Raw genomic sequence first — 20,670 nt, forward strand, 5'->3', positions numbered from 1 at the left:
AAATAGTTGGGAATATGACTTAAGTGGTCAGATGGCGTGGGGCTGTCACTGTTGGCCCAGAGAATCGTGGCTTTCCACCAAAGCAGGGTGCCCTGTCTGAAGCAGAAAGCTACAAAATTAGGAAAGATAAAGGCTCAGCATTTCCAAAGATGCTCTGTCTGTGGAGCAGGTGTGGCAGAAACTCCTCTGCTTAGACCTGGAAATTTGAGAGAGGGCCGGGGATCCTGAGAAGGGCAATGGACTAGGGAATGACCAGGGGAATGTCTCTGTAGGCAGAAAAGACCTGGTTCTTTGCAGCAAACAACAAAACCAGAAACTTGAACAAGGCAATAAGCTGCTGTAAATGGGAAATGAAGGAAAAGGAAAAAAAAAAAACAAACAAAAACAAACACAGCAACACCACCAGGTTGTGTCGATTAGGAAGTTCCCCTGGGTTTAGCAAAAGGTTGGAGAAAATAGGGGATGAGGAAAGACTTGTTGTGGGGAAGCCTGCCAACTGAGCCGTGATGTTATGGTAAAAATCCTGTGCAGGGGCTTGCGCAAGTATCGGGAGGCAGTTTTAAAAATTCCAGGGAAAAGGGAAACCAAAGCAGCAAGATCCAGTGAAATCTCTCCTCCGTCTTCCTGTGTTAGCAGTAAGCTAACTCGAGTCACAAACGAAGGCTGTTTGTGTGCAGGATTCAGCAGGCTACCTTTTAATTTCCAGGGAGAGGCTTTCCAGCGCACATCTGTGAACCATCTCCGAAGTCCTACAGTGAAAACAGGAAAGATGAATGATGACACTAACCAGTGAAACAAAACAAAAGGCAAAAATACCCAAAGACAACCAAAAAAAAGCCCCGTTTGGAAGGAAACTCAACACAAAGGTTTCCCCCAACCTCCTTGTTGTTGTTTTTTTTCCTCTTTAATACACTACGAAGAGCACAAAGGGCATACGTAGGATTTCTTTCCCTTTGGGACCCGACTGCAAACCACATAATGGCAAAAGACGCTCAAATAAGTTGGCCAGGAGGCTGGAGCAAATGCCTGGCCCTAATGGAAATGCCTCAGCCCCGTTGTTGATCCCAGGACCTCTGTTTCTTCTCAAGGAAAGCTCCAGCTCTCCAGCACACCCAGGGAACTGCTGCTTTAAATTTTACCAGCCTTTCCTTTCCACTTTCGAATTACAAAGGACACTTTCTGAGGTCTGTGGTGGTTTAGGATCCTCAGAGCCTAAGGAAGCTTTCTGAAAATCCAAATCCTTTATGTTCAACTTATCTCCATCCTTGTTACTGCCCTCAAGGAGCTGTGGCAGGCTGATGAGGCAGGATTGCCCCTTGTGGACACAGAGGTGACTCTTTTCCCTTGACATCCCATTTGTCCGTGTGTCCTTACGGCTCTGCTGCCACCGGGGGGATGGAAATCAGGCTCACCAGCCTGGTGCCTGGTTACCTATTTATTTTAAGTTACCTATTTATTTATTTTAAATATCTCGTGTTGATAAGACCATTGTGAAACTCTGTATCCACGTGCGGGATTCACTTGGGGCGTTCTCTCCCATTGCAACACCGACCTAACCCTAACGGTGCTGTGGTCTCTATCACCGATCTGCTCGCCCATTAACGCCTCCTGAGGTGGGTTCCCTGCACCGCTCCAGACCAAATGCGGAGCAGCTTTCTGTGGCTTCTATGGGTAGGTTTGTGTTGGTGTTGTTTGGTTTTGAAGAAGCAGTCATAAAATCGTCGAATCATAAAATGGTTTGGGTTGGAAGGGACCTTAAAGATCATCCAATTCCACCCCCTGCCATGGGCAGGGACACCTCCCACCAGCCCAGGCTGCCCAAAGCCCCATCCAGCCTGGCCTTGAGCACCTCCAGGGATGGGGCATCCACAGCTTCTCTGGGCAGCCTGTGCCAGGGCCTCACAGCCCCTCTGGTGAACTCTACCAGCGTTGGATCACCCTCGCATTAAGACTTTTTTTTTCTAATGTTTAAATGGACTTTCCTGTATTTCAGATTGTGCCCATTGCCTCTCATCCTTTTGCTAAATATCACTGAGAAGAATTTGGCTCTGGCTTCTTTCCCTTGGCTTGCTCAGGAGGCGTTCAAGTAAGGGATGGTTTTATAGATGCTAACTGTGGTGATGGAGTTTTCGGAGAACTCAGCACAGCCTGATAGGTTTTTAATTCATGACAGTCCTGTTCCTTGTAAGAAACCCTTCTATTTAGCATAAATAAGACTGCTTTTGAGCTAGTGTGCCCAATCTGGGCTCCTGGTAAAAGAAAGACACTGACAAATTGGAGAGAGGCCAGAAGAAGGTCACCGAGATGGTCAAAGTGCTGCAGCACGTGAGGCACGAGGAAGGGATGAGAGAACTGGGTTTGTTTAAGCCCGGAGAAGGCTGAGGGAGCATCTTTTCTCCATCTACACCTACCCAATAGGGTTTTACGTGGTTGTTGCAAAAGGACAGTAGATGTGGTTACAAGTTGCAAGAGAAATTCCATGTGGACGTAAGTAAAAGATCCAAGCAGAGCATTTAATAGTGGCTCAGGTTGCCCACAAATCAGCTGGAGTTACTAAAAACCCAGCTGATCCAGGCCCTGGGAACATGAGGTAACTTTGAAATTAGTCATGCTTTGAGCAGTTCTTCCTCCACCCCTAGCTTCTGGCGTACCTTTCCCTGGAAGCTCACCCGTAACTCGTGGCAAGGTAATTGCCTTCTCTGGGCATCAGCATTTGCGAACGCCTCGTTTCATGACCGGCCAGTGCACAGAACACCTTTAATGATGCAGCTCTCTGCTAATTGAACGAGTTTGGGATCTCCTGGTGCCTCGCAGCATCTGGAAACAAAGCGGAGTGCCCTTCAGGGCAAGAATATGTCCAGGACAAATAACTCTTCCACTACAAGGCAGGATGGAAAAGACTCCAGAACAAGCACCAAGACATTGCTCCTTCGCAGGCGAGCTAATCCCTGCTTTTCCATCCTTTCATGTAATCCGCCCACCACAGAAAGTTGCTAACAAGGACTTGGAAAGTAAAATGTGCATTAAATGAATGGGTTTGGCAGAAGGAACATCTGTTTGTGAGTAACTTCTTGTTCCCTACATATGATAATGGTTATGGATTAGCGTACAGAGTGCTGAACTTGTTTACAACGCCTCGGAACTGTATGTTTTGAATCATTAATAAGGAATGTTTTTAAATGCAGGATTTCTCATCAATATGAGCGTTGCTGTTTTTTTTTGTTTTTTTTCCCCTCCCTAAATAGGTGCAATTCAGTTTGCAAATTAAATATCAGCCAGCTTTACATAATGTCGCTCTTTCCACAGCCAGAGAAATCAACGTTTTTATCATCATCACAGCCTGTTCTGGTTAATATTCGGGACAGCCAACAGGTGAAAGCAGAACCATTTTAAGGTGAGCTCTCAAAGACATTCCAGGTTTAATCTGCCATGATCCCGAAGGGAGTCGGGAATGTTTGCTGGGAGGGGGTGGGTCTGTTTGCATAAAACAATCCTGGGGAACAAAGGAATGAAATGAGATTACCAATAGCTCAGAAAATATAGATTTACACTTCTTTCTCCTTGCTTTCCACCGTACTCCTCAGGCAGGCCAAACCTTTCCACTGTGGGGTTTTGCCTTTTAAAGAACTAAAGAGAACTTTTTTAGTGAAGCATGCCTGTGTAAATCCTGGCTAATCACTGCACTCACTTCAGCTCTGGCCAGCATTAAAGGCAGATTTGCAGCGGTGCGGATTTGCTGCGCTCCCTGCACACTGCACATGGCATTTGCTCGTTTCCTTCTGTCAGCTCCGCGCGGCGTTGGCCCTGCCTTTGGGCTCGTTTTCTCTCGCTTGTAATGTGAGCCCCCCAAACGCGGCCACTCCTGCGTGTGGCTGGGAGGTCTGCATTCCAGCTCCCCGTTGGAAACCCGTCAGAGCTGGGAGCGAGAATAGTCCATGACATATTCCAGTCGGAATGCCTGTTTTAAAGAGCCTTTGGACACGCTCCAAACACAGCAAGTGCGGGACGGGGGAATCTGATTTCACCCCTAATGCAAGAAATATTCATGTGAAAACTTCCCTTCCACAGAGGAGATTGCAACAGCAGTTAAAAGGCGTAATTAGCTTTTTTTCTGCTGCTATCTGATTTTGATAAAGACACGCAGAACACCACACCCACCTCTAACCACGTTCACGCCCTACCAGGGCTCAGCTAACCTGGAGGGAGCTGGTGGTGTGGGGCTGTGTGGCAGAGAAGATACTCAGGCTTGGGGATAGCCGGACAGGTTTGTCAGACAAGACAAAACAAGACAAGGCAAGGAAAAAAAAATCCACATGGCTGTGTTTTGGATTTCTTTTTGTTACTTTTCCCACTGCAGACCTGGTGTGCATGACCCTAGCTGAGATCCCTGAGGAGGAGAGCCCCGGACGGCTGCCCGCCAGGATGGCCTCTCTGAAACAAGCCTTCGGCCACCTTCCCACGAGAGGACGTTGCTCACCAAGCAACCACCCCATCTCTACCTTCAGTTCTCAAGGAAGACCTACAGGAAGTAAGCCTGGGGGATAATATTCACCTCTGCTGGCTACTGAAGTTCAGCAGCTCAGCGGAGATGTTTGTCATCCTGCAACGTTTCACATTTCATTCACTTTCTAATCCCTCTCTGGCCTCAGGTGCTCCATACCTGGTGTTGTCCCCACCAAGGACATCACCTCTCCCCTTGCACCACCCTCTGTGGTCCGCAGGCATCCTTAGCTTTCTTTTAAAGTGATTTTTATTAAAAGTTAGGTGAATCCAAAGCAATTGCTCCATCTGTTGCTTCTACATTTGCTGCCTCTGTCTCAGACCTGTAAAAAAGAACCTGTTTGGCCAGAGATTTACATGCAGCTTGTGAGTCTAATGAAAAATGAGAGCTGCAGTCCTCTCCTTGCCTGTGTCCTTAGAGCTATTACCACATAAATGAGTGGTTGGACATCGCCACTTCCCATCATTACAGAAGGGCTCAGGCTCCCTTCTGGAACCAAGCAACTCACAACAAAGGCAGAGCGATTCCAGTGCTATCTCTGGTGGTTTGTGCGAATCGCAAAGACACGCAGACACAGCAGAGAGAGAGGAGATAGCAAGGAAGGACAGACAAACAGAGAGCTCTTCACAGCAGGAAAAATCCCCACCCCCCACCCCCCGCCCTAGTGCAGACTTTTGGCTGAAAGATAATGCCTTTGTTCCCAGCTCCAAGATGCTGTCACTCCTATTTCATTTCTTCTCCTCTAAAAGAAACAGACTTCTCGCATACTTGGGAAATGAAAGGGATTGCATTAAAAACCTGTTTATTGTTATTTTTTTCTTAGCAGAAACTGCCTGCGGGGTCCCTCCCTTTGGCCAACACTTTGACAGAAAGCAGTAACAGTCCTGTGAACCAGGCTGATGTGTTACATGCAGCCTCCTCAGCCATTATCCACCCAAGGGAAGGAGAAACAAGTTGCACTGGGTGGATGCTGGGGCGTTTGAGGAGAGGCTGTCAATATTGGAACTGAGCAGATGGTCGAGTTTCGGTGAGTTTGCAGATCAATGCCTCCAGGCACCTTCAAAGGGTGTCCCTATAGGTCAGAGCCTGCCTTGGTTATAAGCCTGAAAGGGCCTCTTGCAAAGATTAGATCTTGTCTAGGGGTATTTGCACAGTAAGAAAAATTGCAAACTGAAAGATAAAAACATTCCAGCCTGTCTTCCAAAAGCAGGGCTGCGTATCAAAACGTTACACGCTATCCATGAAGAACATTTTTAAAAGCTCAAGAAGATTTCCACGCAACAGCTCGAGAAGAACAGCTCATCCAGATGGTCCTCAAATTGTCCTGCATCTGTAACTACCCACAGGAACAAAACACAAAATAATAAGGTTGTTTTGCAGAAGACTGGGAGTTTGAAAGTTAAACACTTTGAGTAAGACCATCTCTTCCAAGGCTGACTGCTCAATAATCTAGACCTGTACGTAAGAAATTCAAATGTCTTCAGCTCTGCCTCACTGCAAGGTGTTGGCTTTTTCTCAGGTGAAGACCCCAGCGTTACAGACGTGAAATTAGGCCACAGGAGAGAATAACTGCACCTAAACCAAGCCCGATGACAGCCACCGCAGCGGCAGAGCTGGCTGTGCAAACGTTGGGTACTTTGTCTCTCTTGCTGGAGCTGCAGGCAGGTCTAAGTGTTGTTGTGGGACTTCCCGTGTCATCGCCACGGGTTTATCAGAAATGCTGCTCTTATCTCCGTGAGATAAAACCATTTATTAAGGCCTACAGTGTAACGACTAGCACCCACAAACTGTGTAGGATCTCTTGCGTGTGATTCCTTTTGAAGCCTAATGATTTATTAAGAGGAAATGCCGAGGCTGAGGGGACAGAAAGCTGTGACTGAGCCAAGGAGACCCCTTTGTCTGCGTCCAGGCAGAGGCAGGAGCAGGCTCCTTCAGAGGCTGTGCACCTGGAATGCAAACACAGATAAGAGCAGCTCCAAAACCCGGTGAAGGATGGGAGCCTGCTGGTTGCCAGCACCACGCGACCAGGACGGGCCAGCCGTGAACTCCAGGAGCCAAAAAGGCTTTCCTGTACACGGAGAGCATTTTAAAGGCTCCCTCTCATGGTCTGAGAGCTCGCAGGCTTTGCTAGAGCGATTTCCAAATTTCCCTTGCCTGGTTTGAGTACAGTGGCCCTGTTCAGGAAAGCAGTGCTGTTTTTTTTTCTGGAGCACTTTCTGAGGAAAGATGTTTTTAGCAGCCTGGCAGGGACATCCTCCCCTCTCAGCACCGAGAGGATGCCCTGGGGGCACTGATGGCTGGGGACAGGATGTGAGAAACCAGAGAGGGCAGTGGGATCCAGAGAGCACAGCAGGGATCCAGGCAGGGATCTCGAGCAGTGGGATTGTTACTGAGGACCTCCAGGAAGGCTTTTGCTCCCTTGGTTGAAGGCAGCTGTGCAGCAGGGTGTGTTTTTAACCCTGTGTTACTCCTAACCCTTTCTCTGTGGGTTTTGGTGGGGTTACACGGCTGCTCTGCCGTGTAACTCCATGCAGAGTAACAAAGGGCAGTGAAGAAACGTGATGGAGTCCCAAGGAAGGGCTGTAAGGAGACACATCCAGAGCCACATCCAGAGAATTTGCAACGTGGTTGTGGGAAGCCAAGTGCTCTGAGGCTCTTTGGAAATTCCCAAATGCCCCTGTGATGGCAAGGAACAGCTTCAGGCCTTCTTGAGCCTCTCCCAGATGCCAACCAGCTAAAGTCAGCCCATTTCTCCTTCCAGTGACATTTTAACACTGGAGATTTTGTAGAAGGCACTTTGTCAGTTTTGTGCTAGTTCTTTCTGCAGCTGGTCACTAGAGAAAGCGATGGTTCCAACCCTCCGACCCACCCAGCATAACCTCTCTGGCATTCACCAAGCAATTTGGGAACTAGATGAAAAGTCTTAGCAATGTTCAAGACAACGTAGCCTAACAGTGAAAGCTAACACACAGCAAGGTAGCGTGGCTCTGGCTGTTCCACATCCTCTCCCTAAATACTCTGCAGTTACTCCCAGCATAAGAATCCTTTTTCCTCTTGGTTCCCATTTTGCTGTCACCGTTACTCGCAGCACAGCTGTGCCCACACCTGGATGGCTGGTGGCACGGGTTGCTCTCTGGCAGCAGTGGCCAAAACCTGCTGGGGCTGCTCACGACTGCAAGGAAAGATTAAAATGGGAAGATAAAACATTAAATTCTCAGCTGAATGCAGTCTGGATTCAGGTGAAGGAGAGGCAGTAAGAATGACAAGGGCCATTTTTTTTAACCCACCTCTTCAGACTTGGCTGGCAGGGTGATGTCCTCGGCACCTTTATGCAGCTGAGAGCATTTTTTTAGCTGTAACTGGCAAAAGGGGTGGTGAAGAACCAGCCAACAAGGATTTGATGGGATACTTCAGACAGATTTACACCCCTTTGCTCTCTTTGAATGATACAAAGAAGGTAAGGGCCACAATTTTTTACCACTGAACTAATTTGTTCCTGTTAGTTGCTCACAGTCTGCTCCAGAATTGAAGTTAACACCATCTCTCCTGCCACACATTAAAACACCGCAGTCACAGGATGGACCACATGAGCTGAAAGCCTGAACTCTTCTTGCTTTTTAATGTGGGAAGTCACTGGTCAGCTCAAGGGCAATCATTACTGCAGGAGACACAAAAGCTGATCTCCCTAGGGATGCATTTCACATTTCAGAGGTGTTAATCTCAAGATACCGCTCAGCTTCCAGCCCCAGTAACTCGCCGTGTCTTCACAACTTCCTTCTCTTTCAGAAATTCAGCAGTTGTAATTTGAGTGAGATTTTTCTTTTTGTTCTAAATGTGCCGTGTGGTTCCACACTGTGGGGACCATGTAGACCTGGTCAGACAATTCCAACTGCATTATTTTCCTCACAAAAATGTCTCATTTTCCCTTTTTGGAGATATTTGTCTCCTGATAAATATACACTGTGCCAGGGAAAGTGGGGGGAGGCCAGCACCTACTGGTCTGAAGATCAGGCCCCTCTTAGATGAAAGAATTCCAAGTTCATGTTCAATTAATAGTTGATCACCAGACAAGCAGCTCATCTTTTCTCACATCCTTTTAGAAAAAACAAAACCCAAACCAGACAAAACCCAGAAAGGCCTCGGTGTTGACCTACAAGAAGAATGCAAAAATTCTAAAATCTCAACTGTGTTCATGGGATGGCACAGAAAGCATTTTACGTCCCTCTCAATCAGCGGGTTTCATGTGAGAAGTGACAGCTTCCAGTGGGGCTGACCCTCCCCTTAGCACCCCTTCCCCTTAGGATCGGGGTCTTTTATTTCCCAACTGATCCATTCCTAACAGAGCCGGACAGAGGGAGGGCGATGGAAAAATTGCACTCAAAGAGAGAAAGCTTTTTGCAAAGACACTGAGGAAAACTTACTGAGAAGGCTCCGCTGAGCTTAGTGACAGCTTTCCAACACCCCAACTCGGGGAACTACTTGAGGTCTGAGGAGGCAGGAAAAGGCCACAGCAAACAAGTTCACAGAAGAGCTATTTTGAGCCCAAAGAAGTCTGTATCTTCCCACACAGCAACTGCAAGTGTCGAAGCTACTGAGTAGCCTGCTAAGTTGCTTTGGCTATCTGAATGAAGACGGGCGTTATCTGAAGAAGGGAAGTTTGAGGAAAAATGGCAGGAAACACTGCCTAGAAAGCCTTCTTTTTTTTTGAATAGCTCAATTGTAAAGCATGGCAACAGGGGGAGAACAAACCCTACTGGACAGACGCTAGACACAGCGCCCGAGGCGTTACTAGAATGCACTCGGGGATGATGGGGATGTGGCTGGTCATAAAAGCCCGCACAGAATGAAAGCTTTGTAAAATGCAGCTTTGCAGTACGCACCAGGGGGTGTATCTTAGGGTGGAAAATAGTTCCTTGCTTTTGCCATTGGGACAGAAAGACCTGAGAGGGTCATGGCATACTGTGTGGTGACAATCCTCACAGCAAACCTTGTGCTTGAGGGCTGGATAGTACAAGTGATAGCTGTTATTTAATACTATTGCTAACATTTTGGTGATGTTTTAAAATATAAATCAAAAATGAAGGGCATGCTTCGGAAGAAATCGCCAAGTTGGTTGTAAGTTAATGCCACAAACAGGTCAAAGTAACTTTTGGGGCAGAAAATGAAAATTGTCCATACAGCACAGTGCTTTTAAAAGAACGAGGAATACTGAGGTCAGCTTTGTTGTCTGAGCTTTTCATTCTGTGTAGCATGAGGAGCGTCATGTCTCGTTAGGCCCAGTGCTCTCTACAGCAAATACCTTGCTGCCTTCTGCAAACTGTGGCTTGGGCACCTGGTGTCAGCTGGTATCTCTCCGGAAACAATTCACTTCCTGGTGCAGCTCCTATCAAAGACACACAACATTTATCACTGTTATTATTACCAAGCCTTGCCATCACCAATCTCATCTCTAGTGTCCTGCAGGGATTAACACTTGGTGATGTCTGAACGACACAAACTGGTCCGGCTCGTAGCTGGGGATCGCTGAGCTGCAGGTGATTTGAGAAATGGTGAATCAGACACGTTACAGTGCTGGGAAGATGTTGTACAAAGGAAAGAACCAGGAGAACACAGAGAAGTGTGGAGTCACTGCTTTCAGTTAAACAGGTATTTAAATCCGGAGTAACCCCATCACCTCCGAGTCTGTTTGCTTCCTGTTTGCCTAATCTGACTTTGACAGAATTGGCCCGATTTTCCATGCTTTACTTCCTTTTTCCTGGCTTCCTTTCTCAGCACACACCAGCCAGGTTTAGTCTATTCACGTCCATGTTTACATCCTTTCTGTATTTGACTCGTATTTCTCTCGAACATACAGTCATGCACGTGAATACCACCTCCTCACAAAATCTTGTTTTCACACACCCCGCTGTCTCGGTGTTACAAAGCTCCCTTCATACCTGCTACATCTTTGTTTTCACAGTAACTATAAAGATCCCCAAAAAAGGGGGATGGGAGAAGTTCTTAAAGAAAGAAAAAAGGTCAAACCTCAAGCTCTATTGCCACTAGCTAGAATGGGAGCCATTTCCTCTCAAGAACCCAGTACTTGCAAGGGCTCTGGAAGACTGTTGTGATGATAATCTCATGCACATCAGCCTTTCTGAAACTCCTCTGTGATTTACAGAGTCTGCGCTGGCCTTTGTGCTCTGTGGAGAAAAGATACCTGGCAGGTAAATTAAGCAAACAGCTCCGAATTTATGTTTTCCCCGTTTAATACCCATGAAGCACACTTTCAGGATAAGATCATTTTCTCACAGAAGGGCCTTCAGAGTAATATAAATGATCAATGAGCACAGAAAGTAGAGACAAAGTCACTGAAAACACATGAGGCAGGGTGCCGTTAGAGTGGGGTGAGGGAACTACAGAACTGAATTTTTATTTTATTTTTCACAGAATCTGAATTCATTGTTCCCAGTGAGGCAGTTATTAATCCTTCCCTGAATCGTATGGCCTTCTACTTCGTGTAAATACAGAAGGATGCATCTGGTCTAGTTCATTTAGACTTTCTGATTTCTGCTCTGCAGAGATGGCTGACCCACCCTCCCAGCCCTAAGGAGAGCTGCCTTTACCTTCATTTGCTTTCCAACACGCTACTCAGAAGAATTTTCCTCCTTCCAGGACTTGTTCCTTAAACCAGCCCATTATTAAAACTCCGGGACACCTTAATTTTTGCAATACAAATGAAACACATGCAGTGTTTAAAGCTAAAGGTGTTGCAACCAGAGCGTTTTAATCAATATTTAATTTAGCCATCCTCACCAAGCAGCCAAGCTCCGTGCATTAAGAATGATCTTGCACTTTTTTTGCAGGCAGTTTTTAGCAACACAGGCACTGCTGCTGAATTCCAGCACATCAGTGCCTGTGTCTGCAAGGGCTGAGGGAACAGGCTGTAGACCTGCACCGTGCACTTGTTATGGCAATTTTTCTTAAAATTGCTTAGAAAAGGATCAAGACTAGTAAACTTTAGATTCATCACTTCTAAAACCTAAATTTGTTTTGCAGTTGCAGAGCTGAGTGACCTAAACTGAAAGAACTTTTGGAATGGCTCAGTCTGTTCATCAGTATTGTTCAACCAAAGCAGTGTCTCTATCATCTAGGCTTGCAAAAGCAGGCAATTACCTCATTTTAGAACTGGCTCATTAAAAATAATAATAAAAAAAAATCAAACCCAGCAACCTAGTTTTGGCAGAGCGCAGGACTTGGTCTTTGACATGGGCTGTGCAGCTGGGTGGCTCTGATAAAAATCTGCTGGAGCTTGTGATCTGTGACTGCACAGAAATTTGTTGGTTTACAGCTTGTACAAAGTCCTGGAAGAGAATTTGGTGATAAAAAAAAAAAAAATGTTTATCTTGTATTTAGAAGAGGAATCTACACTTTCAATGGGTTTTAAGAAGCTATGGCCTGCCATGGACAGGATTTGAGCAATGTAAGTTTACCAATCTCTTCCCCATTCAGAGTAACCATCATTCAGGATTCCCAGCCTTTTGTGTTTCTATCATTAATTACACCCAGATATTTATATTCATGGAACAGCAAAGACAAAACCCCCTGAATAAGTTACTTGTTCTGAGTTAGCTGCCCAGCTAAAGCATGGAAATCTCTCCGATGAACTAATGAGCAGCTCATATCCCAAAATATTTTTCTGGACTGTGGATCGCTGGAGAATTGCCCGCAATTCATACAGCTGGAAAGGAATGGATTTGTTTATTGGACAGCACTGTCAATCTGTGCCGGATATCTGGGTGCACCATGGGCCTCATGACGATGAGGAGTGGCAATTTCAGAGCCAAAAGCTGGAGTCATGTCAAAGCTGCAGTGGAGGTACTCTGGATTTACGGTGGGGAAAGGGAGGTTGGAATCTGGACAACTAAGGGGCCGGTGAATCCTCTTCTCAGCCTTCTTCTCCTCCCAAGAAAGACAATGAAGCTAATTAAAAAGGATACTGGCCTGAAAGCAAAGTGAAGTGGCTGTTGCAGACATCGCACACAGCGTTCTCATAAAGAACAGGGAGTTTCCACCTGGGAAATTCCCTCAAACTCTATGTTTATCCTCATGAAAGACGAGCAGGCGGCCAAGTAAGGGAATGCAAAGGACTCAACTGCTCTAAATGAAGATGAACCTTTGACTGGAGAGAGAAAAATTTCTCTATTTTTAAATTTAACAATCAAGAAGTGACATCACTGAGTGGTCCATGGGGCCAGTGGAGGCTAAGACATAAACACCCAATGAGAGATGTCCAGGTTGTTCACACTTGACCTTTCCCCAAGCCAGTGCAATAAAATCTGTGGTAAAAGACATTTTATAGAGCACAACACAAAAGAAAACAGAAACAACAAAGCTTACGCAGGAGCTCCAAGACTGGCTGCTTACACCTCTTGTAGCTCTGAGAACACTCTTCAGCCTGCTTCCATGCGAGACTCGTCCCTCATGTTGCATGAAAAGCTCCACCAAAATCAAGGCAATCTCCCTAACAATCACAGCATGTTTTCTTTTAGAGGGAAGGAATGTTCTTTTAGCTAGCATAAATTTCTTAGTCAGACATCCCGAATCATAAATATTAATAATTTTACCACCACACAGAGAGGACTTGTCCAACCGCAATAAAGCCTCATCAAGCACTACCTGCCATCAGGACCTTGCGTTCCCTTTTCTCTTTTGTGTTCCCTTTACTCTTCCTCCCTCCTGTCTTGGGAGTTGTTTCTTCATTGCTTTTGCTCCCCCTGCCTCCCAAATTCCCCTGCTCTCTTCTTTCTGGATAACCACAAACTATTGCTTCCACCATGGCTGTGAGGATGTTTGGCACCAACCCGTATTGCGCAGGACCTGGTGCAGGCAAGGGCCAGGTGAGAACTGAACGGGACCTTTGAGACATGATCCTGGGTGAGTGCCTGGATCAGCAATCCAGGGAGCAGAGAAAGTAAGACTTGGAAATGCTGCAGTAAATAAAGCAGCCCCCTTTTAGAAGTTAATCATCACCCTGGGGAAGTTTGAATAGCTGGGGGATCGGAGCACTCTGAGCAAAGTAAATCCACAGCTCGTCCAGGACATGGCTGGAGAGCTCTCCCCTCGCTTCATGCACACACAGGTGCAACATCTGGCCTGACTTCTGCGACTGGGTGCTGGATTTAGGACCCGGCCATCAAGCGCTGTCGTTAAATGATGTGCTAGGGGTAGTGAAATGTCACTGAAGACTTTCCAAAGCTCTGAGGCTGTAGCTCTTACATCCTGTTGCTGCCAGACTTGTTTCCAGAATGAAAACTGATTCCCTGCTCAGCAGGGAAATGTGAGAGCCCCTACATCCACCAGAAAGAAGAAAGGGAAGTGCCGTGGTCATAATCCTTCCTACTCTGCCTACTCTGAAGCCAAGCCAGAGGCACTGACCTCAAGAATGTGTTTCTTAAAAACGTCAGGAAACTCCAGACACCTGGCTCGGCTTCTGTATTTTTGTCTTCTTCCATTTCCATTACATCTTGATGAAAACAGGGAGGTCTTCAGTACTTCACCATGATAACGAATCTCAATCATCTCTGGGCATCAGCTGCTCTTGCCCACAGCCACTGAACCCAATGGGACTTCATGCACGGGTGCAGGAGTCTCAGCTGGTGAGTGATGACAGATCAAAGCTTTTGTCTGCAATTCATGCATGCCTGAGGGTGCCGAGGAAATAACAGGAAGCAACAATTAGGTTAATAAATGACATATCAAGGAATATACATTCCTTTGTCATTAGATTACGCATAGCACATATTGGGTGCAATTAACACAATTCACGTAAAAAAGCCTGCAAGCGACCAGTTTCGGAGCTTTGCACATATTAATGACAACATCACTCAAAGATTTATAAGTTATGCTGATTTTATTGGTGGGGAAGCAGAGGTTAAGCAGGTTTTCTAAGGCCACACAGCAAGCAATTGCTTGGCTTTATAACTCCCCAATCTGCCTCCTGCTCCATCCAGCAGGCCGTGCTGACTCACTGTGGAACGCGTATTTCCAGCAAACTCTTCAGGGACAAGAGGAATCTAAAGAACAAAAGGTACAGATAAAGAAACAAACGTTTTCTGCCATTCAAAAACCTCGAGCCATCATCTGTTTAAGTTGTCACACTCACCAGCAGGTTAGCTAGGAGTTAGGCAGGAGTGCAAGAATAACACAAGGGAGATTTTGCTGACAGTGCTTCTAGCAAAACTGCAAGTCAGACATAACAGCTTTATGTCGTGAGATCGCCAGAACAAAGAAAATGGAATATATCTGCGATTTCAAATGAAGCTTATTGAGATTTATCACAAGATAGCTTCAATATTCATAGAATCCAGGATTGTTCTCTTCCATAGAGATCCTGGCAACCACAAGACTGTAAGAAACCAGCAGTGACGCTGCTATTCCACCTTCTGGGAGACTATTTCTACGCTACTCTGCTACGTTACATATGGCTGCTCCTCAGTTTTGGAGCAATTTGTAGGTACAAATCATCAATTTAAATGTTAACTTCTCCTAAAGGTGACATATTTTCAGAAACCTGAGAAAATTAAATGGAACAACTGACCCCCTGGTTTCAAAGACCTTTTGAGTCAGACAGTGACCAAGATGAGTGTGAAATAAAGTGCTGATTACGTGACAATACTATAACCAGACTGCCTGGCATCTGGCTTTGTAGTGGGAATAGAGTTCATTTCCATTCTGTAAGGGGTTTCCAGCCATAAAAAGTCCGTTTCCTTTTCTAGGTGAAGAGAAGAGACCTGTCCCACCCGACACAATGCTCTGCACAACCAGAATGGGATTGCAGAGGCCCTAACACACAGAGATTAAGCTGCGAAAAGCCTGCTCCACATCCCCTCCCCTGGCTGTATCCAATTCACGCTTGCATAACTGAAGTCATGGAATAAATCCCGACCTGGGATTGCTGGCAGATTCTAATTTAAGTACTGACAACAATCCTTCTTGTGCATCGAGAGAGGCTGAGATTCAAGTGACAAAAAAGTATCAGCAAGCAAAAAACAGAAAGCAGGGAATAAAGAATTGAACGGCCTCATTTGAACTTGGCTTTGGGTAAAGTCAAGCAGCTGAAAAAGCGCCCGATCCAATACCCAAATATAAAAAATAGATGCAGAAATCACATATTCTGATACTTAATTTAGAACCTGACATTCTAAACTTACTCCGTGCGTCAAGTCAGAACCAGACACTGCTTGTGCTACACAGCAGCATTGCAGAAACACAGACTTCCAAGCCCCAGTACAAATAAACATCTTAAATGATGTTACAAATAATGTTCCCAATAAAAATCTTATCAGTTTTAGTCAAGAGGAAAAGCTCCAGCTCTGCGTATGCTTCTTGTTACAAAACTGGGAATGTTTTTCTCATTTCAAGAGCTCTGGTAAAATGACACTTAGATATCTGTGTCTGGAAGAATGAAAATGAAAACATTTTTCCCAAAACTGTTCTTCTTGCCTGGAGTATGTCCACGTCTGCCCAGTTTTCCTCAGAAATATCTGCAGTTTCTAAGGAAGTTGCTAATCTCTCTCTCCGATTCTTTCCCCTTACTTTTTTTTTGATCCATTACTTTCAGCATTCTGCCTTCACGTGCCACAAAGCTGCATCGAACCTCAGATCCTGAGTTAGCAAACTTTTGGAGAATGCTTCTTAAATAGAACAGAACATCTTGAGTTGCAAGGAACAAGGATCACTGAGCACAACTCCCAGCTCCACACAAGATGACCTAAAAATTAAAGTAAATGTCTAAGAGCACTGTCCAATGCTTCTAATTCTCGTGGGCTTGGTGCTGTGACCACTACCCCAGGGAGCTTGTTCCAGTGCCCGCACGACTTAGTTTAGTTTAGCGAAGGTACCAAAAGAATCAAATATATCACCAGAGAAAGGAAGTAAAACTGAAACCAAGGCTCATACAGCAAGGTTGACTTCTTGCAGTATTATTACAGGAAAGTGTAAGTGAAAAACATGAGTGCTAGTGCCAGCTGTGAACTGGTGACCTGGAGCTGACCGATAACCCGCTCTTCAAAATGGGAAATCTTCCCCACCACAGCACAGACAAATGGGGACACCTGGTAGAGTACCGTGGTTCCAGTAAGATGGAAGAGAGTACTGTAAGCAACGGGCACGGCAAGACGTTTTGGGGAGGAAATGTGTTTTACGAACAGAATTCCTGGCAAAAAAAAGAAATGGGGTGATCTCCAGCCTCGGTGAAACACCACAGAAGCATGGAGTGGAGGGCAGGAGATGAAACAACGGGGAGGAGCAGAATTGGGAAGAATGCTGGGGGAGTGGGAGTAACTTTCTGGTAGGGCTGGCTGGCACAGCTCCTGAGCCAGGACCCTGGGGTCAGATGCGTGCTAGCACTAGTGCAGGGGCAGGAGAGCACACCAGGAACAAAGCTGGAGGTGGCTGGGTGTAGGCGAGAAACAAAGTCTGTGGCCTCGTACCTTGACTTGAGCTAAGCCTTAAATCTGAATAGTTGTTAGATTGCTTTTCTAGCTTAAAAATACATGTAAAGGATGGGCATAACTTATTCCTAACTGCTCTACTGAAGCACAGCTTGCTGCCTGGAGGAAGAAAAGAGCTTTTCTAAACTTTTTACCTTTGAATTTCAGAACATACATAAAGGCCAAGATCTTCTACGAAGATACTGTCCTTCTGGCAGAGTGACGCCAAATGCCATTCCCAGGATCCTGGAAAGCCTGAAAATTTAAGGAACAGACACCCCTCCAGCATTATTGCCAGATCTCCTTTTAAACTTAAGGCTGTTTGCTCCACCCACAGAGGCGATTCTGGAATCCAGGGATTCTGGAGGACCAGTTAAACCCAACGCCAACAGATCCCCAACCATTCCTGCATTTCATGTCAAATCTGGACAAGCAAACCGAGTCCTTAGCTAAACAAATTGTACCATACCAACAAGAGTTGATCACTTTGTAAATCAGACACTAAAAAAAAAACAAGGAGAACTGATTCATGTTGTGAAACTGAGGGATTCACTTACTGTCAAACTAATGGAGCTCGGTCAGTGAAGCACCGCTTTGTGAGGCAGGTAACAGGACCTACACTTCCCAAAACTGTACGTGGGGACCAAGAAAATAGGTTAGGAAGTCAGTGCAATGAATAAAAAGTGAGCTGATGTTTGATTAAACAGCAATCTGATGAGAGATGACAAAAACCAGAATTCCTTAAATTCGACTTATTCCAAGCTGATCTCACTGGAGGCCTCGCTCGCTGTTCTGAAACCTCATTTTGGCACAGGAGCGCACAGAGCATGAACACACACATGCTCATTATCTGAGTACATTTGCAGGCTATAATTCTAGCAAACATTAGATTAAATAAAAGTTCCTTGAACTTTGAAACAAAGAAAAAAGCCCGGACTTCTACTGTAATTAAAAATTTTTGGAAACAGCCTTCAGTTCAAGCCCCACGTTAGCCACTGGTGTTCATCAGCTGCCACAAGGCCTCGAACCAGCACCATAAATGGGAAAACCTCCAGTTCTGTAACAAAACGTCTGGCAGGATGGAGTAGTCCTCACACAGGCTGACGTGATTTTTAGTAAGATATTTCATTTTTATTTGTGCTCACTACAGAAGCTGTTCTTGACAGCTTAGACCTATGGGTGTCTCCATACCTCAGTGTCTCTACCAAACAGGCAAGGCCAGCACTCAGCCTGCAAGGAGACAACGATATGGGGAAGAGCACACAGCATTTCACACGGCCTCCCAGAAGTCAGCTATCTTTATTATTCAGTTTTCTTTCAATGTGTATGCTTCATTAAGCCGCTACAGCTGCCTTCATGCCTGTTTAAGCATTTTTAGCAACCTTTAGGCATTACTGCCTTCACACTGCGCCACTTTCAACGAGAAAACTTACCTGCCAGAGGTTATAATGTTACCTGAAAAACTCCTCTTACTAGGGAAGGTGGCTTAATGAGAATTTCACCTTCTGCAGGTCATAACAAATTAACTACGATTTTCTTCTTGCTTTGCATTAAGAGAATGTCATCTATTCTTTTTTTTCTTTGGCAACGGAAAATGAGATATATTTGCATGTACTTGATCCTTCACCAGCATTCCTGCCTTCTGATATTTAGATAATCATAATTTAATAGAGCAGAAATAGTGTTTTACAAGGAGCTTCTGCCCACAGTTGGTTAAATGTCTGATAACCTACGTGCAGCAGGATTCTTCTATAAGAGGAACCAGCACGGCTTCCCCACGAGCAGCTGTTAATGCAGGCACACATTCAAACATGCAGTTGTCCGAAATAGCAGCGCTGCAGACACTGAAAGTCAAGAAGGGCCAGCTCGGGTTGCAGGACTATGAAACGGGGCAATCACAAGCCGGTGAAATCCTTCTCCCTGCTAAGAGGCTATTGCTGCTCCTTCCTTGCACTTCTTACAGGCACTGGGATTGGCTTCTAAGCCGTGATTCATAACGGTATCACCCTGCTCTGCCTCCCCTGCTGCTGTCCTGGCTCATTGCATTTCCCTCCTATTTTCTGCAAACCATGCCACCCAACAAATTCTGCTCTGAATGTCTCTTCATTTTTACCCAGAAGGTAGCTTAAAATCGCAAACTGAAAGAACACAGCACTGGCAGACACAGGAGTGACTTGCTCACGCTTTGACTTCAGCAGAAATTCTGATTTTTCCTTTTCAGTTATGGCAATTTCCAATAGATTTCCGATATCCTTGGCACTAATGAAGAACAATAATTGTCTCATCACAGCCATTAGGTAATATTGGTTGTTTAATGCTTAGCTTAGTGGTTTACAAACTCTGAATACCTACAGTAGAGATTTTTCAGGGTTCTGCACACAAACTGCCTCAGCTGCAACATCAGAGCACCAGTTCTGCTTTGCGTAAGAGCACAGACCGCACCAGGTAATCTCACTGTCAATCTGAGACTTCGAGTTTTCATCTCGGATTTCACTGGCAGCATGACCCTGGGAACACTTCGCTCAGCAACAAACAGTAAAGAACTACCAAGAAGTTGCATTTGTTTCCAACTAATGTATATGTGAAGTGTCTGTCTTTGAAGTATTTTTCATCTCTGCACAAAAGATGCCAGGAAGCACTAATTCAGCTGAAATACTCAAATACTTTTAAGACAATACATGTATCATACCACCTGCAAGTGTTTGTACAGAATTATCTCTCCTGTCACCATAAACAATTTTTATAATATTAAGAGTTTTGAGATTTATGATGATTCAAGAGTATTTCGGCACTTACCATGTTTACGGAGAACTCGGGGTTATTAAACTGTGCAGTGCTTGAATTCTTCTAGACAGTCCCAACATAAGGAACGAGAAATGTAGTAACAACTGGCAACGATTTCTGCAAGATTATGGATTGCTTACCGAATTTCACGAAGTGTTTCCCAAGTAACCAATTAACAAAGATTAATGTTGAAATGGAAGAAAACAGAACGACGGAAAAGCTTTCTAACGTAAGAATTCTCAGATAAGTTAAGACTTATTTTAATCACCAATTCAAATGTGAATCAAGTGACAATTTAACAAAGAGCTGGCTTCAGAAACAGGAACAATGTCAGAAGCAACTGGCTTCAGAAATTACCTTGTGTGTCAGCTGAGGAAGAAATCAGTTCTGTTAAAAGGCAACTTTGGGTATCATGAGGCAATTGCATCTAAGCAGATCCAGTCACAGCCTTTAAGATACTTGATCTCACTTTATTTCCAGGTTAAAGTGCATGTTAATTTAAGTATTTGCTAGACTTGGAAATTCTGAATATAAGAGGAAGCATTACACAACGATGTTACTGAATTTCTGAGCAAATAACTTAATTTGCATTTCTCTGACATCTTATGACCAAAAATATTCTGGTTAGAAAAAGATCTACCTAGCTAACGAGCCCCTCTACAATACACTGGTGAGTTGATCATTTCTCCTTACTCAAGAAATGAAAAGCAGGTTGAGAGATTAGCTGACCAATGCAAAACTCAATCTCCAGATCAGCTGCAGACCCAGGAACTTCGTAGGTCTTCTGTTTCGATACTTCAAACTGAAACTATGTTCCTCCTCTGAGCTTTTTGTGCTGATACACCTCACAGTGCCAGAGCATGTCTAGTATGAAATACTGTGCAGTAGTCATACTGCCTCCACTTTGCACTC

General features: G+C 45.1%; 1 long non-coding RNA gene across 2 annotated transcripts; it reads left to right on the plus strand.

The window, feature by feature from the left end:
* Positions 1–744: 744 nt before the first annotated feature.
* LOC137851353 (uncharacterized) lies at positions 745–17,266 on the plus strand. Of its 2 annotated transcripts, none has more exons than XR_011093128.1 (7): positions 745–1,613; positions 1,994–2,086; positions 3,307–3,394; positions 4,358–4,528; positions 5,325–5,528; positions 9,955–10,147; positions 17,143–17,266. It is a non-coding gene; the product is annotated as an uncharacterized lncRNA (long non-coding RNA). The 2 variants fall into 2 exon arrangements; XR_011093129.1 differs by having other exon boundaries at positions 5,328–5,528.
* Positions 17,267–20,670: the final 3,404 nt, after the last annotated feature.

This window comes from Anas acuta, chromosome 2 (assembly GCF_963932015.1).
Source record: "Anas acuta chromosome 2, bAnaAcu1.1, whole genome shotgun sequence".
Taxonomy (NCBI): domain Eukaryota; kingdom Metazoa; phylum Chordata; class Aves; order Anseriformes; family Anatidae; genus Anas; species Anas acuta.